Source organism: Sus scrofa, chromosome 1, assembly GCF_000003025.6.
Source record: "Sus scrofa isolate TJ Tabasco breed Duroc chromosome 1, Sscrofa11.1, whole genome shotgun sequence".
NCBI lineage: Eukaryota > Metazoa > Chordata > Mammalia > Artiodactyla > Suidae > Sus > Sus scrofa.
The window spans coordinates 193,662,987-193,682,962 of record NC_010443.5 but is presented as its reverse complement, the minus strand read 5'-3'; the positions used below and the strand labels follow the sequence as shown (position 1 = coordinate 193,682,962).

Here is a 19,976-nt window from a genome sequence, read left to right as displayed (position 1 = left end):
TGCTAGGAATCAGTACACCGTCCTGTTCACCTCATTTAATCTATCAACACAAGTGACATGGCCAAACCCAAAGTCAAAGGGTGGGGAAGGGGTGGTGAATTGGGAGTGGGGAACTTCAAACTCACATGGCAAAACATGAGAGAGAAATGAAGGCAGAGGCCAAAGATGCAATCCACAATAATGTTTAATCCTGCCAACCCTACATGTTAGAAATGATATTATTCCTATTTTACGATGAGGAGATTGAGCGAGAGGGAAGCCAGGCCCAGATTTCAAACTTGTTCTCTTTCTACCATACCGTTCTCTCTGCCTGGTATTATGATGTATAGATATACATTGCATATGGGTGAATACATAAAAAGCCACAAGTCCAGCTTAAAACAATTTGACCAAGAAACTCTTAGGAGGACCAAATTCTGGTTTGTCTGCAGTTTCCCGCATGCACTTATTTTGGGTCTCTGTCATCTCCACATCCTGGTACTGTTCAGAGTTTAACCAGCTGGGCTGTCCTAGATCTTGTGCCATGCCCTGCTCTGTCTGGAGCTATCAGACAGGAAGGCACACAGACCAGGGGCCCCAGTTTAGGAGGTGCCCTCTACTCCCCCCTCACTTTTTTTTTTTTTTTTTGCCAAAATGACCCTGTTTGCTGGAGAACAACTTCAAGGCTGCACTGGCTGGATTTCTTAATCAAAATGGGTTATGCCAACATAAAGGAATGTGTCCTTCTAGCTCAGCTGCCAAATGTCCCAATCATTTCACAGAATTAGGATGGTCAGAAGTTCTATTTACTTCACTTCTGTCAACACCAATTCAGCAGCTCCTGGTGGCCTCAGGTGGTCTCACACAAGAGCTTGGCAGAGTCCGGGGAGGAGATTTTGGAGAGAAGCAGGGCCTGCTGCTGGCCGGGGCAGCATTAGTGACTCAGGAGGGGACAGTCTCCCCTCTGAGTCATGGAAGAGCTCTGGGAAGTGCCCCGTGGGAGTCTCCGTTTTGCCAGATGCAGACGTTGTGTTGTTCTTGTCAGCAAAGTTGTTTCTTTGCCTCCATGGGGCCACGAGCAGGCTGCTCTCAGCGTAGATGCCCACAGAAAAGCCAATGGTCCATGTGACAACACTGAAGGCTGAAATCTCAGCTCAGCCCCATCAGGGAGAAGCACCCAGACGTCAGGGGATGGAGGTTCCTTGGGGGTGCCTTGTTTGGGGATGTCTCACATGTGCCCCTAGCCATTGGCCAGATTTTGAACCGTTGCCTCTGACACCCTGCCGATATCCCAGGCATCAATGTGATCTGCCTCTCCTGACCCTCTCTAATCCCTGTGGATGTAGCTCCCTACGAGGTCTCTGAGGCAGCTCTGTGGATGCTATGTTTCTCATGGGGAGGATGGTGGAGACATCAGCCCACAGATGAGCAAAACGCTTGTTTCTTGGGAGAAGAATGAAATGCGGTTTTGGAAATATTTCTGAGCGACTTTGAAAATGTTGGTGGGTGAACGGGGCAGTGGTAACGTCCGTCATCTTTATGTACTCATTCCTCACCGCTGCTTGTAACAGTCCCTCGGAACCTGAGGAGGAAATTGGTTTCTCAGTGATTTCTCTTTCACCCTGGATAGTTCCTATAGGATTATTTGCAAGTCCTCAAATCTTTGTCAGAGTTCATTGGTGATGTGCTTTATTTAAATAATGTGGTTTTATTTCATTCCCAGGGTGCTGCCTTCTTGGAGCTGGTTCACTGGAATGAGGGAGGGGAAGGAGGTCTGCGCACAGACCAGATAGCTGACACTTTCATGTCAATTACTGCATTTTATTCCTCTCACTAATCTATGGGGTGGGCACCTGGATTCCCATTTCGCAGATGAGGAAGCTGAGATTACATACATGGGGCTAGCTAATAACCTGGAAACAAACAGGAGTTGGGATTCAAATCTGAGTCTTTCTGAATCCAAACCGGGCCCATGTTTGCTTCCACTTACAGAACCCATGTCCTTCTTACCAGTTAGCCTGGGAAGTGTTTTTCTTCCTTCCATCATTGAAACAACCACAGCATCGCCCCATCATCATCTGGATGAAGAGCTGTGACTTTGTCTTCAACTCATTTATGTTTTTCAATATTCTACTCCCCAGATTTCCCCTGGAGTTAGATTTGGGCTTAAACACAGGAAAAATAATGATTTCTCACTGCAGGTGCCCAAAGGATATTCTTAACTAGCATCTTCCCAGCCCTTTGGGTGGTTCCTTCGGCTGCTCCCAGGCCTTTATCAGCAAAATGTAAATGATGCCCTACAGTTCAGGGGCTAAAATGGGGCCACACCCACAGCAATTTAACCCATATGGTGGAGCACCTGAACTTGGAGAGATTTCCATTTGGGGCGGCCTGGGTCCTAAAGCACAGACCCCAGGTGGACGACCAAAGAAAAGCTGCATGGATATAGTTGGTAAATAAAACCTTTTCACCATGTTCAGGTGAAGGAGTGAACCAAGTGAAATTTATTCTGGAAATAAGATCCCAAATCTGGCTATTTATACAGATTTTCATCTCAGGAGATTATAACCAGACAAAATGAAGGCATTTCATTAGAGAGCCCAGATTTCATTCCCTTTGCAAACTGGCCTTTGACCTGGCTTATTTTTCCATATGTCCCACATCCGGTAGCCATCCCTATTTGTTCTCTATCCCAGCTTTTTTCATAGTGAGAATGCCCAGAGGTCTGGTTCTTGAGGTGACGCTCAGTGAGAATGATGGCCAAGGTGACTCCTCTATCTTTAAACTTTCTCCTGTGTATTCACGATCTTCATGACTGGCTCCCTGACTCCTCCTACCCTGTGTGGAAACCAGCTGGTGTGGGTGGGGAGGATGTGGAGGGACCAAATTGGGGACATCATTTGCGATGCTGTTGTAGGGACTGCAAAGGAGAGCAGAATTGCTGACAGAGCTCCTTTCCCTCTGCAGCTGACCAGAACCAATGTTCTCTTTCTTCCAGCTGCGATCAGGACCACTTCCTTGAGATTCCTCCCACTGGGCTGGTTCGAGATGTGTAAGCTAGACTCTGAATCAGCGCTGCTCACACTTGAATGTGCCTCAAGCCTCTTGGTGGGCTCCTGCAGATGGCTTGCTGAGCTCTTCCCTCAGTCTGAGAATGGGGCCTGGAAACCTGCATTTCTCACTAGTTCTCAGCTACTGGCCTGGGAACCCCCCTTTGAGAACTGCTGTCCTCGACCAGAGTGTCTCAAATTTAAGGTGCGTGGGAATCATCTATGGATCTTGTTAGAATACAGGTTCTGATTCAGGAGGTGTGGGGTGGGGCCTGAGAATCTGCATAGTGGCAAACCCCCTGGGTGATGCCGATGCTGTTCCAGTAAGGACCTCTTTGAGTAGCACTGCCCTACGTTGTGCTGCCTTTAGCCTCTGGCTGGCTGGAGGTCAAGGGTTCCTCTCTGCCGAGGAAGAAATACCCTTATTCTCTGCTCAGCCGTCATCACCCCACGTCCCAGCCTGGAGCCGAGCTGCCCAGTCAGCTGTGGGGGCACCTAGAGCCACACGGCTAGAGGGACAGTTAAGCCTCATTGGGCTCCAGCCTTGTTGGCTGCTGCAGGGCTGCGGTCAGACGCCTGTGCCCTCTCGGTCCCCAGGGCCTTCTCTGCCCTTCCCAGGCTGGCAGTGATTGCCTTGAATACCAGCTGTTCCTTTGCCCTTGAAACCAGCCCCACTAGACTCCTCTCCTGGCTTTGCAGTTGTCCCTGGCCACACTGGAATGACTCTATGCTCCAAAATGGGCTTGGGGCAGCCAGGCTGGCAGCTGCTCTGGCCAAAGGGTAGGAGGAACCGGGAAGGGGTTCAAATAAGGAGAGGCTTCAAAGACACAGGAGGAAGAAGGAAAGAGGAATGGGAGTCAGTGCACACAATGAAATTTGCTATTTTCAGGGTTGGAATTATGTAGGCTGTCAGCCGAATCAGCACCATGATGGACTTAGGGGAGGTTTCCTGTGGGGCGAGGTAGTGGGAAAGAAAATGATTTGGAATTCAGGAGTCCCGAGTTCTAGTCCTTATTATGGCACCAGTCAAGAACCCCCCTGGCCCCACTGTTCTCATTTATAAGAAGAGAGGAATGGATAAAACTAATTTTGAGGAAACACATATCTTAAAAAGTCACTTGTTTTTAGAAGGATTATCAAGCGGGGCTGGGAAAGCTCTGGGCTTTGTAATTAGAAGGATCTAAATTTCAATCCCTGCTTGTCTCCCTCCACATCTGGGAGGCACTGGGCACATCTCAGCCACTCTGAGCTGCCTCTTTACCAGTGAGGATGAAATAAAACAACAAATAAAAAGAGCAGCTACAGAGTGAGTGTGCTCTCAAGAAACAGATGCTCATATTATGACAGTCACTAAAAATGGGAAAAATCTGTACCTTTTCACTGTAGTCCATTTAGTCAGACAGAAAGGCTCAAAAGTGTATTACTTTTTCCCCTCTAAAAACACTCCAATTCTGTACTTCCCACACTAACCCCTTAGGTGGTCTGTGTTTGCTCAACTCAGACTACAAGAAAACAGGTTCCAAAATCTTGGAACAAGAGGATAACAACAATCAAAGCAGCATGTTGCCTTACTTAGCATATTTTAGCGAATTATTTAAAACTAAATTGCAGGAAAACTGGCTGAAACATAACCTATGCCAGCAGCTCCTGTGGGCCCTATAACTCAGAGAAAATGTTTAAGAACAGGGCAAGGAGTACAGGACAAAATGTTTTTTTTTACTGTCTCTTTCTCTGGAGATGCTTGACAAGGAATGCTGAAGACACAGTGGGTGCTCATTCAATGGTTCTCTTTCTTTAATTTTATCAGAGTATAGTTGACTTTCAGTGTTATATTAATTTTGGGTGTACAGCAAAGTGAATCAGTTACACATGCATTTATACATTCTTTTTCAGATTCTTTTCCCATATAGGTTACTACAGAATAGTGAGTAGATTTCCCCTTGCTATACAGTAGGTCCTTGTTAGTTATCTATTTTATATATAGTAGTATGTATCTGCCAATCCCAAATGCCTAATTTATCCTTCCCTCCACATTTCCCCTTTGATAACCATAAATTTGATTTCAAAATCTCATTCAATGGTTCTTGATCAAAAGAAGGATGTTCTAGAAACTTAAATGTTTCATGCCCTTGAGATTATGGTATATCCTGAAGGTGACTGTCACATTCATTCATAGCCTGATGTTTATTTAGTTCTCCCCCTCCTTTTTGTTGGCCACCCTGAAGCATATGGAGTTCTCTAGCCAGGGACAGAATCTGAGCTAGAGCTGCAACCCGTTTATTTAGTTCTAATTTAGGGCCCAAAGGAAGCAGGCATTTGTTTGTAAGCAACAGAGACTGAGTCTGGCTAATTTATATGGTTTTTTGGAGTTGACAGGTGCACAGAGAAGGCTGGAGAGTCAGGGTTGGTAAAGAACAGAAATCCAGGACTTACCTGACAGGCACTTCTGTAGGGATGAATCAGTTCTGATGAATCAAAGGTTCTGAATATTTCTGATCACTTAAGGGAATAGGCCTGGCATTTTTGAAGGGGCCACTCCCTCAGGCTCAGCTCCCGAATGTGAATGCCCCCATCAGGATTCTGATATCAGCTGCTGACAAGGTGACAGTGTCACGTCAGAGAGCTAGCCCATATATTACACTTATGCCCAACAGTTACACTATGTTGCTATTCCTTACAAGGTACAACAGACATGAGGACAATCCTGTGAGTCATATGTTCGATATTCAGCCCAATGGGTGATCTCTGGGTATCTCACTGGTGGTGTTTAGTTGTTTTGTGCCTAATATGTTTGGGGTTTATGAATAAAAGCTTACTTAGCACAGTGTACCCACAAAGAACCGCCTATGATCTGTATGATAACCTCAGGGGATTGCATTGGCTGAACAACCCCATCCACTGACAGAATTATTTCCCTGGGACACTGCACTCATGTGTCAGAATCTGACTAGGGCACTGTGGTCTCCTGTGCCTTATCTCCCCAACTATATTCTTCTACATTCTTTTTTGTTTGTTTGTTTGGCCATGCCCACAGCATGTGGAAGTTCCCAGGCCAGGGATGGAACCCGAGCTATAGCAGTGAAGATGCTGAATCCTTAACCACTAGGCCACCAGGGAACTCTCCCAATTATATTCTGAATTGGGCAAAAGAGAGCCTCCATGGTGGATTTATTGTATTATATTGTATAGTATATTCATCACACCTGATGTAGTAAGAAATGATATAAAAGACAAGGATTATAATTTTACATTCCTTCGATGACTTCCCCACCCCTGTGTAATAAGCAGTGACTAAATCTTTTGGCTTATAGCAAAAGATTTAAGGCAGGAGGAAGGTGAAAGAAGGGAAGGTGGCTGCATTGTTGGCCTGTAAATCTCTCACGGTATAGGACTGAGTTCTCACACCTGAGTCATTGGCGCTCCCTCACTCCCCATCCATGTTTTTGCCCTCTCAGTCCTCCTAACCATTTCCCTGCTGGCTCAAGAGTGATGTGTCTTCACTATTTTTTTTAAAAAAGAAATTATGTATTATTTTGTGTGAAAATGATAACATAGGTATTATTTTTAATAAAGCCTAATAATTTATTTCTTTCCCCATACCCCTCTGCTGGACGCCAAGTCCCCAAAGAGAGAGAAATAGTTAATTTGTCTGGCCTTCAGCTAGGGGGAGGATGTCACTTGGTTTATGGTTCTACCAGGAAAATTAGGGCACGTTGATGTTCATAAAAGGAAACTGGGTCACAGCTGACAAGAGTACAAAGAGGCAATGCAGTGGGTGTGCAAAACTTCTAAATCTCCAACACAGAGTTTGGAGCATATACACCTATAAAATGACAAAGCCCAGTAAAGAAACTCCTCCAAGACAGCAGTTGAGATTTGGACCAAAAAAAAAAAAAAAAAAAAAAAAAAAAGAAAGACTAAGAAATGGCATAGTTTAATCATTTTGTTACATATGTACCTATGTCATTACATACATAACATGCATATATACTGATCTGGTCTTTATTCAAAATTAGCTGTCCAAAATGATTTAACCTTTATGGAATTAATAAATTTAAGTTTATGCAGTAGCCTTCTTTTCTTCTGTGGCAGGCTTCTTTTCCACAGGCTTCTTTTCAGCTTCTGGTTTCTTGGTCACTACAGCCTTTTTCCCCACCAAAGGCTTCTTCTGCTTCTTAACGCCAACAGCCTTCTTGCCAATAGCCTTCTTTCCTTTCTTCTCTACCACAGGCTTATTGTCTGGAACCTCCTCACCTGATTTGGCTTCCAGTGCTGCTGCTGCCTTATTCATCCAGATTTTGCGATCCCTGGCCTGGCGAAGAATGGTGTTTCAGCACATTGTCTGTGCATACAGGTTTAGCTTCAACATGATTCTGAGGTTTTTCAGTGGATTCTTCTTCAAAACTCTATGATAAATTTTCTTGCATGGTGCATGGAGGGCTCTTTGGATCTCTGGGCTTTTCAAGATTCTGCTAAGGTCTGTATTGAACATCTTATGCATGGGAAGGTTGTAGTTACTCTTGAGGGAAGTGGCTTTACTCCAAGTGCACATAGCTTATCTAACTTGCGGAAAACACTTTCAGTCCAAATGCAGAAACGTCCCACATGCCCACCAGGAGCAAGTTTCAAAATGTTCAGTTTGCTTACATTAAGCAGAGTAATTCCAGGGATGTTTCTGAAGGCCTTGATGATACCATTGTCATCATCATAGATGATGGAGGATCCCCTGCGCTGGATACGGTGATGGTTTCTCATTTTGCCTTTACCAGCTCTCATTTGCTGAGAGGCATAGACCTTTTTTGATATCATTCCAGACCTTAAGCTTCTTCAAAAGCAGAACAGCCTCCTTGGTCTTTTTGTAACTTTCAACTTTATCTTCAACCACCAAAGGTAGTTCAGGAACTTCTTCAATCCAATGACCTTTAGACATGACCAGCGCTGGTAAGGCCGAGGCAGCCAGTGCAGAGCAGATGGCATATCGCTTCTGTGTTGCCTTCACTCTGTGGTACCAATGTCGCCAGGTCTTGGTTGGTGCAAACATGTGGCCCCCACGACACATATTTCCAAAACACCCTGCCCAGAACAGTGAGTCCCGCCACCTTGAACCCTGGGAATTCGAGCCTCAGCTCTGCCAGTACCCCAAGTAGAGTGGAATATTTTGTACAGACATGATTTGTTGAGGTCACCCATTACTAACAGACACTTATCTGTTGGCATAATTTGTTTGAGGCTCTCACACTCCTGCCTAGCTCCCGCTGCTTGCTGCCTTTGTCGATCAGTCTGTCTGGCTTTTCTATTATGTAACAGTGCTGTGGAAGGGTCTGTCACCAAGATGAGTCCAGGAACCAACCTGGACTTGCCAGGGAGACTCAAATCATTGAAGACAAACAGATGGGTGAGTGGCTAGGTTCCATGTGGCCTGCGACCTCAGGGATGCCAGAGCTGGATGTGGTGGTACACGGGTGGTGGGACAGCCTGTGGTGCCGGGACTCCAGGGACTAAGGCACTTACTCATCTCCTGCTGGCTTTCTAGGCTTTCCTCAGCCTCAGACCTTCACTTTCCTTCCTTTGGTATCCCACGTCTCACTTGCACAAACCCAATGCCAACTGGCTGGGTGAGGTCAGTGCCAGGAGGTTGTAGTGGGCAGTGGAGACAGGCTGCGCTGCCCAGGGGACATGTGCACTGGCCAGGTTAGGATGGATCCAGGGCATCCAGGAGTGGGATGGGGCCATCTTTTGCCCCACTTCCTCTCTTATCTGTGCCCCACCCCCTCGCTTCATCTGCAAGTGTTTGCCAGTCATAGAGGATTCCAAAAGGCCAGTTCCTCACCCAGCTTTTTGGACAGCTCCCCTTCCTTCTGGGAGACACCAGGCACTCCTTGCTACCCATCAGGTGATCCAAGACCTGCCTCGGAAGCCCTGTGGGGTGGCTTGATTACTGTGCAGTGTAAGGGGGCAGATATTATCCAGGCTTCTTTTTGCATCTGCTCTTCTTGGAGAGAGGCCAACCAGAGGAATGTGGATAGATTTTTTTAAATTTCACTTCTACTCATTTTCAAGCCTCCAAAGCAATGGGATTGACTCCTTTACTTTTGCATCAGGCTCAGGAGGATGATAGATGTCTCATTAACTCAGAAAATCGCTGAAGTATCTTCTTAAGCCCTGCTTTGATCCTGTCCCCCTCCTGCTCTGAACACTTTACTCTCCTCCCTGCGTGAGGAGACAGCCCAAACCCTTCCTCCTGCTATTTGAGACCCATTACAGGAAGTGAGCCCCTAGCCAGTTACAGCTCCTGGTCCATCCTTCCTCATCCTCTGTTCCAGCCACACTGGGCTCCACTCCATCGTCCAAACATGCCTCCTCTTTGCTCCTTTGGGCCCTTTACCCAGAATGCCTTGCCTTCTTTTCTCACTGCTTCACATCCTACTCAGCTTTTGGGGCTCAGTTCAGATGCCACTTCTGTCAGGAAGCCTTGGGTTTCTCCAATTGGAGACTCTCTCTTTCCTTTGAGGGCATTGGCATGCGCCTCTCTCTTACTCTTCCCATTCTAATTTGCATTCTGGATAACCTGCCCGTTTTCCTCACTATATCCCATTTCTTATTTAGGTTACCAGACACTCAGGACCTTCAGTTCCCCTCTTAGCATTGCTTCACTCACCCATCAGTTCTGCTGATTTTATCTGCTCAATGTTTCTTGAGCTCACCCCATACTCTCTGTTGTAATTGTTGGCTCAGAGGCTGGGTCCTTGTCACTGCTACCAGAGGTCACTGCAGTCACCTTCCTGCTGGATTCACTGCTGTGGCCTGCTGGGCTCAAATCCATCGTTCCCATAGAACTGGTAGCTTTGGGTTTCTCTCCCGTGTTAGTCCAGCAACTTCCTCAGTAGCAACCACACTGTGGTTATGGGGGGGGCCTGGTGCCTAATAGGTGCTTCATAAACATTGGGGTTTCTGACGTGGTGCAGTGGGTTAATGATCTGGCTTGTCTCTGAGGAAGCGCTGGTTCGATCCCTAGCCTGGTGCAGTGGGTTAAGGATCTGGCATTGCTGCAGCTGTGGTGTAGGTGGCAGCTCTGGCTGAGATTCAGTCCCTGGCCTGGGAACTTACATATGCCCCAGGTGTGGCCAAAAAAGAAAAAAAGAAAAAAAAGAAGAAGGATACAGCATTGAGTGAATGAAGGATGAATAAGTAATGAAGAAGTAATAGGTGATGTTGTTTGAGATTTGGGGTGGGCAAACCAGCCCAGATGAGGGGATATCACAGAATCCTGGGTCCTTTATTTACATGGGCATCCTCCCCTTCCTCTGTGGCTCCATTTACATCATCTATTACCTGACAGTGATGATCTTTTTTATGAGGTCCAATCAGGGACCCAGTTTTCCCCAGTTCATTTACCTTTGTCTCATAATTAGGCAAACACCTTAAATTATAGTGATTGGAGGGGTACTGTAAGAGATAACCTTTTTCTCATTAAAGAATGCTTCCTTCTCATTTTGGCTTGTTCCTTGGGTCAGCTAAGTGTTGATTCTCTTTTGAGGTGGACAGGTGCTCTTGCTGATGGGACAGAACACAAGGGAAAGTCTTGCTCATCAGTGTGTGACTCTTCCCTCCTCTCCTCACCTGGCTGGATCTCTCAGATTCCATGACTCAGGGTCAAGTTAGAGGGTGTCAGGAAAATCTGCTTAGATATAAAAATCAACCAACGAAAAGGAAGCAAGGCTGATTTTAAACTACAAATTATGTAATTCAGGGGGTGAATACCCATAGCTCCCTCTTTTTAAAGACCGTGGAAGGTGGAAATCTCAAGTGTTAATTCAACAGTTGAGGGGAATGACAATAATGATTATGCCAGGAAATTTTCCCCTGTGTAATGACTGAGAAAATGTGCAGACAACAGGCACAGTAGTTACATGCTTTACCTTTAAATTTTTTACCCAAAATCCCCTTCCTGAATTCAAATATTCTGTCCTCTTACTTTCAGAAGTGTATTTTAGCCTCAGTTCAATTGGGATAATATGATCATTGCAGGAATAGATCTTGGAAAGTTTTTTTTTTTTTAAATTGTATCTATAAATAATCGCTTCTTGGCCTTTTGGCTAAGATCAAGTGTAAAATTATTTTCTTTATTTGTTTTATTAAAGTATAGTTGATTTACAATGTTGTGCGTATCTATAAATTATTTATATATTTATTTATTTAATTAAATACATATACATTCCCTTTTTATATTATCTTCCATCATGTTCTATCCCAAGAGACTGGATATAGTTCCCTGTGCTATACAGCAGGACCTCAGTGCTTATCCATGCTAAATGTAATAGTTTGCATCTGCTAATCCCAAACTCCCAGTCCATCCTACTCCCTCCCCCTTCTGCCTTGGAAACCACAAGTCTGTTCTCTATGTCTGCGAGTCTCTTTCTGTTTTGTAGATAGGTTCATTTGTGCCATATTTTAGATTCCACACATAATTTATACCATATGGTATTTGTCTTTCTCTTTCTGACATATTTCACTTAGTATAAGAATCTCTGGGAACTCCCTTAGGTGACTCTTGCTTTGGCTGCCTGCACTGTCACCCCAGGTATTCTCCCTTGGGGCCAAGAAATGTTTGCATCCTTCCAATTCAGGAGGCATTTGGGAATGGCCATCCAGAGGCTCAGGAATGGAGACACTGCCCTCAGAGAAGCTGTGTGTGTGTGTGTGTGTGTGTGTGACTTTGCAGCATTGTCTGTGAATTTATTTGCTGTCCATCCTTTGTGGTGGCCATATGAGAGGATGACAGTGGACACTTTCACCACCCTCAGCACATCGATCTGTCCCCAAGGGCTTTATCTTTGGAGAAAAACCTCATTGCATGTAAGGTGGAAAAGTATTTATGACACATGCTATGATAAAAATTCAATTTGGTATTTGTATGGAGAGTATCTACTGGGGGACTGACACCAAAGAAAATGTCCTTCCCCTCTCCAGGTGTGTAGGAAGGACAGGGAAGAGGCCACAGTGGGAACCCCTTGTTCCATAATTAATTCTGACAGCTGAGGTTCTCACCCCAAAGGGAGGGGGAGGGCAAGGTGAGTGCTTAGGTGTCTGCAATGGTAGGGGAGACTCTGGACATGTATTCTGTAGCAGCTGCCTACACTGCACATTTCCTATAAACTTCCTTTATTAACTGTCAGCCTAGGGATCAAAACCCTGGCCTGGGTCTCTGCTGCACAGCCTGCGTTTGGGTGTCTGGGCAGAAGTCGATCATGGGCTCATCCATGTGAGTGGCAAGCTGCCTCCGCCTCTGAGCTGGTTCTCAGATTGCACTGTTCTACTCCATCCAGGAGGCTGGAGTGTGCGGTGCATTTCATTCCAGCTCATCAGATGGACTCTATTTTGGGGCTCATCTATGGCCCCATCTTGCCACATAGGCCCCACAGTTCTCCAAATGTGCAGTTCGCAGCTGTCATGGGGTATTTTCCACACTGCTCTGTGCAGTACCTGAAATCCAGGGAGGGAGGCTACAGACAAACCTTTGGGGAACAACCAGGATGCACAGAGTTCTGCCCTTTCCAGGTGGGGTCGTGAGACTTTGGCTCTGGATCTGAGTGGAGCAGCACTAGGGACACAAATGGAATATCTGGTCTCTTGGAACCCTTCTAGCTTTGTGATGGTCTAAGTCTAACTCAGAAAGAGAATGGGAAGGGGAAGGCTGAACAGGTAGAGATTTGCTCCTGTTTATTAGAGAGAATGGACATTCAGAATCACTGCTGGGAGAAATGTTCTCCTTGTCCATGGAGAATGCTCATGGGGTGACTATTTGTGTCTGTTGCTTGCATGCTCTATGGTCATAGCGGTTTGTGATGTGAGGGGCAAATTTTATTCCTTTGCTATTTTGCGCAGCTTTAGTAGCTTTGCACAACAAAGAAAGTCTTAGAGAATTGATATCAAGGGGAACTGATGCAAAGACATCCCTGGAAATTCTTATATGTCCTCACTAAGCTGCATTGCTGTAGTGAGGCACCATTCCTGCTGACTGTGGTGAAGAACATGGTGGGGAAATATATTATTTAATCACATCTGGGGTTAACTGGGGATAAGGCAAGCTGTGCATCACCTCAGGTGCCCCAAGACATCCTGGCACTGTATCCAGCCCTCACTGTGTTCTGACAGGCATAAGAACAAATGGACTCCAGTATTCAAATGGATACGAAAGTGGCCCAGGACATATTTCTGCTCCAACAGTAGGAAAGCTTGAACTGAGGTCACAGGTGTCTTGAGGTGTCACTTCCTGCCCCTCAAGTGATTAAACATTATTTTCCATGTGTTTTCTATATTTTTGCATTCTTATACTATTCTTATTCTATGGGGCTGGTGTAATTTTGTATAATCCCTATACAATATGTGAGAGGTATAATTAGCCTTGCTTCCTACATTCAGAGACCGAGACTCAGAGCAGAAAAACAACTTTCTCAAGTCACACATTTCATGCTGGCAGAGTCTGAGGCATGAGTTTCTATCTCCTGATTCTCAGGTACATGCTGTTTTTGCTGGACTCAGAGTATTAAAGAACTGAGGCACTTTATTTGGAAGTAATGAGGGATTCCAAAAATAGTCTTAGTGATGCTTAACAAATTGGAAAGACAAAAGGAACTGAGGCCAAAGAAGATTGAGATAGGTGAAATGTTTCATTGTATACATTTTCATTAACTTGGTTAATAATAATGGATGTGGCATTTATATGTGCCAATATCTTAAATTAAAATAGTGGAGATTTGATTCAAGATCAAATATGACACAATGAATTGTCTCTCAAATTGTGCTAACTTCAAATAAGAAGCTCACGGTGACTGAGATTTTGCAAAATTGATTAAAAAGAAATGCATTCAACTGTCAAAGGCTACATTAGGAACAGTTGCTAATGAGCTGAACCTCTCAGAGTTGCCTGGCTGGGTGCACTGTAGGTGCATGATGAGTGATGTTGGATGGATGGACCAATAAAGTTCTCAGTTGGCCTCCATCCCAAGGACCATGGTGCTTTCATGTGTGAGCTGCCATGACATTCTAAAAGTGAATCAGCCTATACATTTAAACACTTATTTGGGAAAATTTCAAACTTACAAAAGATAAAGAGAATAGTATATTATTCCCCTAGGTATCCTTCCCCAGCTTCAAGACTTATCCATATCCTATTATTTTTGTTTATCTATCTCTTTCATACACACACACACACATTCTTTTTATTTGGAATACTATATGAGAAATTCCAAATGTCATATTAATCACCCATGAAAAGGTCTGTGTGAATCTTCAATACATATACAATATCACCATCTAAACAAAAATAACAATCATTCTTTAATATTACAGAATACCTCTTTTCTGTTTAAGGCTCTATGATTATCTCAAAATGGTGCTCTTTTGGTTTGATTCTTCTAATCAAATTTCAAACATCTTCATGCTGCATTTGGTTGGTCCAGCTCTTAACATCTCTTTCAGTCTATGACTGTTTCTCTTCCCCTCTAGAAAGAAGAGTTAGGTCTAGAGGCTTGACTAGATTCAAGTAGCTTTTAATTTTTTTTTAAATCACATAGAAAAAATTTTATACTTTCTTTAACAAAAGGATTTTGAAAAATTCTAAGCTTCGTAAATATGCATTTATTTCAGGTCCTAATTCTTGGACAGAACTGATAATGTGAGGAATGTTTTGAGAAGATGACATGGAGACATGGTTCTTTATCACACCTGTGGGGTCTGCTTCCTAGAAATCATGGCCATCCAGGAGACGGCTGCTGAGAATGGAAGTGGGCCACAGGATGCTGGATGCAGCCATCACGTTTGTCTCTCTGGAAGGATTTGAGGCAGAGAGGAGACCTCAGTTCAGGGCCTGTTTTCTCTCGCTTTACACACAATTCTTTTTTTTTTTTTCCCCTTTGAGGGCCGCACCCGCAGCACATGGAAGTTCCCAGGGTAGGGGTTGAATTGTCCAGCCACAGTCACAGCCATAGCAACTTGGGATCCAAGCCTACACATCTGTGACCTACACCACAGCTCACAGCATCCCTTACGGCATTGCTGGATCCCTGACCCACTAAGCGAGGCCAAGGATCAAACCTGCATCCTCATGGATACTAGTTGGATTCATTTTCCACTGCTTCATGACAGGAACTCCCTACACACAATTCTAAGAAGTTTCATTTTATTTTGGCAACCCATAGTAAATTTGAAATGGAAAATTTAAAGGAGCATGTGGTCCAGAAATATGGACCTGGATGGCAGTTATATGATCAAGAAGAAAACAGAAGAAAAATGGGAAACAAAAACAAGAACTAGAGAAGGCTTGACATGAAGGATACATTTATACAGAGACCAGGAAACTTCCTCTTCCTATTAGTGGGTACAACATGCTTGTCTGTTTATTTGCACCATCTAATTAATCAATTAATTAACTATTTTTTTTATGGCCACACTGCAGCATATGGAAGTTCCAGGGCCAGGAATTGGATCTGAGCCCAGCTGTGGCAATGCTGGATCCTTTAACCCACCTCACTGGGCTGGGGATCAAACCTGTGCCTTCACAGCAACCTGAGCCACTACAGTTGGATACTTAACCCACTGCACTACAGTGGGAACTCCTGCATTATCTATTTTAATTGTCACATCAACCTTCTGAGGTAGGTACTGTTTTGTTCTGTATTTCATAGATTAAAAAAAAATTAAGAAATATTCCTAAAGGTACCCAGTTAGGAAGGAAATCCCAAAGAGCACTGTCTCATTGCTCTGTGTGCATAGGCACTGCTGTGACACTGAGAGAGGAAGAGTCAAGACCCTGCATCTCTTGGTTAAGCAGGCAAAAAATCACATGATGTGTTTTGGAATGTACTGACTCCCCCACAAAATGGGAAAAATAAAAATTGCTGTTATCACTTTAAATAGCTTCATGTTTCTGAAAAATTTATATACCTTGAAGTCCAGGTATAAATGTTTAGAACTCTGGAAAAATTTTCAAAACAGAAACACAGAGATATTACAGCAATAGTTACATTCATCGATTTGCTTATCTTGAAGTGTTACCTGGTGACTTTTCAAGGATATTGATGTTGCCTATTTTCTCTGTCAGCCTGGATTTTTCCTTTGGTTTTCTAGAATTTTCATTGAGATGTTTTCCTGCCAGAGCCAGTATGCTCTCTTTGAGAATCTAATTTTGTCTTTTTTCCCTTGTAAGTCAAGTCTCCTCAGTAGGACTGGGTTTCCCCATCACGCTCTATAAATGAATGTGACTATTAAAGAAGTCATCTCTGCTTTAGCCTCTTCTGAAGAGAGAAAAGACTGGTTCTCTCTTCAGAAGAGACTAAAGAGAGCCCTTTAGAGTGGATACATTCTATATGATGATCCATGTATGTCTTAACCAATTCTTACTGAAGATCAGGAATTTGGGGAAGGTAAATGCTTCATCATCAGAAATGACACTTTGTAAGTCACCCTGGCATCAGGTAACCTGGGTGAGGCTCAGTCTTTTAGAGTCCACCTGAGAGTCCGGAAACAGAGAACTGAAGTTCAAGGTCATTATCAGGCATTATCGAGCACCATTAGAGGCAACTCAATGAAGAGACCGATAACCCTGTCCAGTTCAAGCTCCTAGGTCCTCAGTAAATAATTTTTTTGGCTTCCTTAGTGATGATTCTGAATGAGCAAGCCACCTATGTTTAATGGGGAAATGGTAAGGTAAGCAAATAAAAAACTTTTGCTGCTTAACTTACCTTTAGTTCTCTGGAAAACTTAGCAATCCAGCAATGATTCATTTCCTGACCATTTCAGCTAACCAAAGTTTTATGTTATGGTGCTTTTGGGAAAAAAAAAAAAAAAAGCGTCTTCTGTTTCACTGGCAGAGAAATTCTGAACTAGTCTCACCTGACATGACATTTCTTCTGTGCTTCTGACAATTTTCACAGCATATTGATTCTTCATTTTGCTCAGACATATCAGTTAATTAGCTAATTTGGGTTTTGATTCACACGTATTAAACACCATATTTTTTGAGCACGCAAAAACCCCCTTATGTGAAATAAATGGCATTATGTCCAAAAGAATGGTGTTAGATTATCTTTTGCTTTGGAAGAAAAGGAGGTACTTAGTTTGATATATATTTTTTCGTTTGCAGATGTTAATGCCATTTTCACCACTGAAGGAAAGGTGGATGGCTGTGGCCAGTCTCTGCTCTTGGTTTTTGTGGCTCTGACATTATATGAAAGGAGTTTGGGGAAATGGAATGGAATAAAAAGTCCTCAGTTGAATATTTGGATAAATAGTGTTCTTAAGATTTCAACAAAATCTAAAAGAGTTTGCAATTCGTATAGCTTTTCTGAAAGGCTGCCAAGAGGGATATTTTCAATAGATTGGCGGAATGAGGAATTAAATGCAGATTATTCTGGAAAAGATTGGAATTTAATATAACATTTGAACAGGTTAAATTTATAACAATAAAATACCAGGTGGAGAATGAGACTATTTAATTTCTAGCACACAGAACATTTCTAACATAACATTTCTAGAAAGGATGAATGCAGTGTAGGTTGCCACCATAGGCTTCTGTGTTCATTTTGAACACTTTTCAAAGGCAGCCTGAGAAATTTCTGCCATTCTTTGGAATTCAAGGCTGTGGCAAATCTGCTTTCAGATGTGATGGATTACGCAGCCAATTTGCTTGAAGTTTGTGGTTCATTAATCCAGCTCTTTGAATTTCAGAGAACTGTGGTGATGTCCTTTGGAACGTACATTCACAGAAAATTAATGGGGTTCCTTGGTCAGAAGTGAGAACTAAGACAATGTGATAGGGAAAAGGGGGGTTAGTGTTACTAATGGCCGAGAAGTGGGGAGCCTGGCTTCCAAAGGGAAAGTCTGCCTAGCCATTCAGATCCCCCCCTCTCCCCAGATCCTATAGGCTCTGAGGGAGCCTCTTCGTGGGTCAGCCTCACCAGGAATGAGAAAATGCAAAGCGTTGCTTATTCAAGTAGTTCCCAAGAATTCAGCAGCATCAGAAGTGGTTAAAAGTTTTAGTCTATCTAATTCAATACAGCAGAGCTGACTGTTTCCTTGTGTCTCCAGTTCCCCAGCCCACTACCCCATCTGGGTCACGTTGGTAGGGCTGGTGTGAGCCCTGCCCAGAAGCGTGCTTTGCTGATGTTGGATACTTCCCACGATTGACTGGGCTTTAAGGCCTGAGGCAGAGTGGCAGAAGGGACACTGAATCACTGCCAAAGAGGCAGGCTGGGAAAGTGGACCAAGAGGGGGTCTCAGGAAAGAGCCAATGAAATACGAGAACAGGAAGGGAATAGACATTTAAGGAGCTTGCTCTCTGCCAAGCTGTGTGCAAGGTGCTATCACTGTTCAGTGGATCATTATAGCGACTTTCTGTGAGAGCAATAGAAATATAGCCCCTCGTGCAAAGTGGTTGCTGGACATTTTTTTTTTAAATAAAGGCAATAAAAAAGGCAACAAAACAAACCCCCAAACTCCAAAACCCTAAAAACTGTTCAGTTAGATGATAATATTGTCCTTCTTTTTCAAATGAGGAAACTGCTCATATAGTAAGAGAGTTCTATTCTTTGTACCTTGTAAACTGCAAATACGCTCTTCAAATGTTAGCTTTCCTTACTGCATTACTGAATAAGCCTATTTCCTTAAAGACTCTGCCTTGGGAAGTGCCTGAAACAGCTATCAATTCAATACCTATTTGTTGACTGAATGACTCATTGACCATTGGGCAAGAGAGGCTGATGGTATCTTAATGGGACTGTCACCTCATGAGAAGAGAGATGAGGATTTTGACACAGATACACAATCCACCACTATACAGGGTGAGTTGCCAATGTTGTGTAAGAAAGTCAAAGTTAGTCATCTATTAAAAAAGATGAGGTGGATTTTTTCAGGATGATTTTCCCCTTGGAAATCTTGACTTTGACTTAGCTCCCTTGAAAACTCCATTAGGACTCAAAATGTAATAGTATTTTTACTGGTTAACAATACAGTCTGAAAGAATGAAAAATCTGTTTGATAGTGCTGATGAGGGCTTTATTTTGTATGAATGGTGGAATGTAATGTGGATAGTAGTTTTTGGTGCCTATATGCTTATTAGTTCTTGAGTGTGATTCTAACTCAATAGTATGTTTTATTGCTTCCTTAAGCAGTAACTACTCTTTCATTTTAAATACATTTATGATATCACATGTATGCTTAATGACACGATAAAATAAATTCATAAAAAAAATTCCAAAAAGTTTTATACATTCTTACTTCTAGACCTCATTTCCACTTAGAGTTGGATAGTCTTGGACGTAGCCACTAAAAGTTGGTCAATAAATGCAGTTTTAAGAATCCAGGGAGTTCCCATTGTGGCTCAGGGGAAACAAATATGACTAGTAACCATGAGGTTCAAGGTTCAATCCCTGGCCTCTCTTAGTGGGTTAAGGATCCGGCATTGCTGTGAGCTGTGGTGTAGGCTACAGACACATCTCAGAATCTGAGTTGCTGTGACTGTGGCATAGGCCGGCAGCTACAGCTCTGATTCAACCCCTAGCCTAGGAACCTCCATATGCCACGTGTGCAGCCATAAAAAGAAAAGAATCCAGGGAGAGAAAGCTTTAAATGAGAAGCCCAGATTCTGTGTTCATTCTCTCTGGGGGATGTCTTTCTCTGTCCATGATTGGGCCTCGGTATCCTGTCAGGAGTTGGATCCTCACTAGCAACTGATAAGGTAGAAACTCAGTTGTAGGTAGAAAGTCTCCATATGCTTTTCACAAATTAAAATGGAACATTTACATGGATTTGATCGGTACAAAATGTAGAGAGAATAGTTTTATGAACACTCCATGCCCTTGCCCAGATCCAACAATTATCACTGTTTTGCCCATCTTTTTTTATCTCTTTACTCCATTTATTTTTTTCTGAATTATTTTAAAACAGATC

At 43.4% G+C, this 19,976-nt stretch overlaps 1 pseudogene; it reads right to left on the bottom strand.

Moving 5' to 3' along the window:
* On the bottom strand, positions 7,090-8,085 carry LOC100626302 (annotated as a pseudogene).